The following is a 4,511-nucleotide window of genomic DNA, read 5'->3' as shown; positions in this document are numbered from 1 at the left end:
TTGTTTGTTTGTTTATTGTTTGCGTGCTTGATGTGAATCTTTATCTCAACTTCACACTTAGGTCCTCCAATGAACGGCACACTGTCCATCAAGTTTCATGAGGGAGTAGACACTCAAAACGAGACATCCGTCGACATTGAATGTCACGTGACTTCCACGGACCAACCTTTTCCAGTTATCAATTCTTACGTCATCTCGGCTGATGACGTCATTTTGTCACAGTCTTCATCTCCTCGTACTACCTTGTCGCCTCGTCCTAACTGGTGTATCCAAGTGTCTTGTGTTGGAAGCAACGGAATTGGCGAATCAACAGCATCCACGATATACTGTCCAAAAGGTAATAGAAGGTGTAAAGTTAGCGCAAACAAGACCATTTCAGTTGTGTGCCTCTCACCTCGATATTATAAGCTGAATTAAGTTTAAAGCAAGGGCACTGCGATAATCACTTTAATTGAGGGTTTTTTTCGATTGACTTTTTCCAAAGATCCGCCTGTCGCCGATATAATATCTGTGGAATTCCTTGAGAAAAGGCTACCCAATGCTGCAGTCAACCTCTCCATTACTTGTCATGTGGATTCGCGAGACCAGCCATTCCCTCGTCTGCACACTTTCATCATCCAAACTGAGACTGGGACGAAGTCTAACTCCAACTCTCTGATCCTCTCACCCCGCCCCGAATGGTGCACGAACGTCACTTGTATCGGTCAGAATGGCTATGGCTCGACTTCTTCCATCAAGACCTACTGCCCAAAAGGTGAGGGGGATGAAAACCTCAGCATTATGCTTACTATTTTAAGACTAATATTAGAGTGAACATTAAGGTAACGTGCAAACATTGAAATGTGGGTTTTTGTGAAGCGGACAAACCAGTTGATCATAAAACATAGTTTGACAAATTCGGCTTTCACATTAGGTCACATCTAGATAATATGGGGTGTTTCTTTGCTTATTTCTTTGTTTCTTTGTTTGTTTGTTTTTTGTCTACCGCTCTCTCTTTCTTTATAACGCGTGTTTTCATATACAGATGCACCTGGTGCTGGAATAATCAACATTCAGTTTGAAGAGGAACGGGGTGAAAATAACCAACCAATATTGGTCGTAAACTGTCACGTAAATGAAACGGCTATGATTCATCCTCCACTGCATACCTTTCGAATCGAGGTTGGAAAGAAGACTTTGTCATTATCATCCTGGCCGTCGACCACCTTATCGACAAGGCCTGAAAACTGTACTGCGGTAACTTGCATTGGGACCAATGATCTCGGTTCGACCAACACTACGGAAACATATTGCCCTACAGGTATGGATTCACAGATTCATGTGAAATTGTATGTGTGTGTGTGTGTGTGTGACAGAGAGAGAGAGAGAGAGAGTGTGTGTGTGTGTGTGTGTGTGTGTGTTTTACATAATAATCATGATATACAATTGTAAGAACGTAGAATACATACATGCCATTTTCTCTGTCTTATCGCTATATAAACTGTCTTTTCGAACAGCTAGACGAAGGAATACAATGCTGTCTATACTGTTTACAAAGGCGTCTTCCGGAAACTTTGTTCTCCTAATATAGGAATGTCACAAATCTCCTGAATAAACACTTGACAGTTTATTAGAAAAGAGAGATAATTTATGAAAATCTTAAATGGTAAAGTGAAGGAGAAAAACTTCTTGTGGGCCATGTCCATTTGAATTAAATATATTTTGTATATCAGACACTAAAGAAACCAAAGAATTAATATTAATCTAGCATTACGTCACTTACAGTACTCATTCATCGCGGAGGAGGATGAGAACTCAAATTTGACCCAAGAGTCTCGTAGAAACTGGAGGCGTCATAACTAAATCGCTCCGGTAGTGACTAGAAAAGTAGGAAGAAGAAGATAAAGACGATGGAAATGTGGAATATCAAGTTTTGAAAATAAACAACAGTTAAATATTCAAATGTTATGATCGAGTTTGAACACTGAGGGCATTGAATTCAATGTCATCTACATGAAAGGCAATCATAAATGTAGCTCAATCAGGTTCTGATTTGGACAGGGTATCGTGCTAAAATCTCTGATGTGGAGTTTTGTAGCGATTAAGCTAGATTACCATAACTGGAAGTTCGTGCCAATGTTTTCAAATCTGATATTCTGTACATAATGAGGGTTTTTCTTGCACTCCAGTTGTTATGAGCTTTGAGACAGAAAATCGTATCCTCCTAATTGTTGTTCTCTTTCCCCCATTACACGACTTGATCTTGATAGATCCACCAGAGGAAGGCCTGATCTCAATCCTAGTGGAAAACGACATCGATACCACCAATGTTGATATTACCTGTTCTATCGATTCGTCGGACCAACCTAAACATCCAATCGATATCTTCGATATTGAGGTAAACGGTGATATCGTGAATTCCTCTTCAAGAAATAGGTCTGTCATTGTGACGTCACATCAGAACAGGTGTCTTAACATCAGGTGCACCGGAAGCAATATCCACGGGTCAACGACCTCTATCAGTTTGCATTGCCCCAAAGGTAGGTATTAATTGTCTCAATACACATGTATTGAGTGTAAGCCATATGAACGACTGTAAAGATGTCTTTGGCAAGCTTACCTCAGCTCATGCCCGCTTGAAAGTAAGTCATGTTGGCCACTTTCAAGTTTCCAGTGTCCACATTGGATCCAAATTTAAGACAACCGTCGCCATTTAGAAAAGACAATTATGGCAACAGGGTGGTAGCAATGTTTCCAAACGTATCTGTTTCGTCATGAATTTACAGATGAAGTTTTTTGATTGAGACACACAGTCTGATGTAATAACTTATTAAACATAGCATACTAAATGTTCCTCTTAAATTTTCTTGACCATGTTCAACTTCTTATAATTGATAAAGTTGTGCACTGTTCCTTTTTTTTTCTGTGCGAGCGATGTTACATCTTGGATTGGATCATCTTAGATAGTTCAGATACCAGTGCAAGCTTGCTGATTCTTCAACGCACTGGTCTAGAGTGTTTATCAAAATGTCTCCGACGTTCTAAATAATTATATTGACAGATGATGTGATTGAGATGACGTTGTCTGAGCATACGTCTGATGACAACGTGACAGTTGTCATAATTCTGTGTCACGTGACCGAAGATTACCAGCCCCACCCTGATTTCCACCAGTACGTGATTACAGCAGACAACCTGACGCTCTCAAGAGGCAGATCTCCGTGGGTCTATCTCAGCCCTAAACCTGAGAAATGTGTCTCTGTCACTTGTAGCGCCCTCAACGACTTCGGTTTCATCACTGCATCGGAAATGTATTGTCCAACTGGAGGTAGGCGTTGGGTATACAACAATATATCATTCACTTTAACTTCGTGAATTTCACATCTTTTCTACACTTGGATAAGATGAGAGAGGATTTAGAGTTTGTCTGTTACTTTCGGCCGTTTCCAGTTTTCTTTTCAAACTCACAGACAGGGAGCTTGAACAAAATGGATAATATTGCAACTGTTAAACAAATTACCCCACGTCGACATAAATACAAAAGCGGTTTTACGTCGATGTAGGGCAATTCCTAAATCAGTTGCAATAAAAACAACAACAGAATAAGCTGCAAACTTTTAAAAGATAAACAATGCTGATACTCCATGTGTCACATTGGAATGAACTGTCTCATTTGTGCAGCAGAAATGGGACTGGGAATTTAACGAAAAACAAACAAACATGATTTTTAAACTTATATTCACAATTACAATATTAGATCATGATAACTACTTTGAGGCAGAGTCTTATTTGAGAAAAAAAAATGTTACTGGCGTTTCATGGCGAAGCATTTTAAGTTTGGTGTTGTGGGACCGTACCACACATCAAGTTTATTTCATCGTAAAATATCTTATTACAAACCACAACCTGATAAGATTCAAACATTGATGACTAAAACGTCATTTTCATAACATACCTCATGGTCTCTCTGTCTCTCTATTTCTTTCTCCAGGTTCTGTAGCTGGAATACTGCAAAAACTTTCGACAACTTACGCCCTTCTCATCGTCCTTTTCGTTCTTGCCGTCGTGATGTGCGTCGTCATCGTTACGCAGAGGAAGAAAGACGCGTCCTCAGAATAGCAAGTTTTCTGCAGTCTGTGACAGAAGATGATTTCTTTGTCTGGATTCAGTTTTATTTCGGCTTTTTTTAGGTCATTTTATTTGAAAACAATTTAGAAACAGGCACCATTGTTGACGAACTTTATCTGAGCTACATTTGAAAAATCTGGAGCTTGTAAACTAACGTCAGTTCAAATTAATTCATGGACGAAATATATACAACCTATAATAGTGGGTAAATACATCAAAATTTCCAACAGAAAAGGTACAGGATTCAGTTGAACATAAAAACGTTGAGCACTTACTGACCCATTCATCATATCAGGTTAGAAAATCTAAATTAGTTGTCCTGGGTCCTGTTTTATGTAGTTCTAATTTTTTTTTCTATTTTCCTCATCTGAGGTACTTATTTTTCCACATATCTTCGCATATCT

At 39.1% G+C, this 4,511-nt stretch overlaps 1 long non-coding RNA gene across 2 annotated transcripts; it reads right to left on the bottom strand.

Moving 5' to 3' along the window:
- Positions 1-2,974, bottom strand: LOC139720690 (uncharacterized). 2 transcript variants are annotated; one of them, XR_011710172.1, is made up of 3 exons: positions 2,600-2,974; positions 1,763-1,858; positions 1-743 (listed from the first exon to the last, which is right to left on the bottom strand). It is a non-coding gene; the product is annotated as an uncharacterized lncRNA (long non-coding RNA). The 2 variants fall into 2 exon arrangements; XR_011710171.1 differs by having other exon boundaries at positions 1-740.
- Between the last annotated feature and the right edge of the window lie 1,537 nt (positions 2,975-4,511).

This window comes from Diadema antillarum, unplaced genomic scaffold, assembly GCF_040938485.1.
Source record: "Diadema antillarum isolate AM-2024a unplaced genomic scaffold, OU_Dant_1.0 scf00000131, whole genome shotgun sequence".
Classification (NCBI taxonomy): domain Eukaryota; kingdom Metazoa; phylum Echinodermata; class Echinoidea; order Diadematoida; family Diadematidae; genus Diadema; species Diadema antillarum.
The sequence above is the reverse complement of the archived record's forward strand: the minus strand, read 5'-3'. Positions and strand labels throughout refer to the sequence as shown.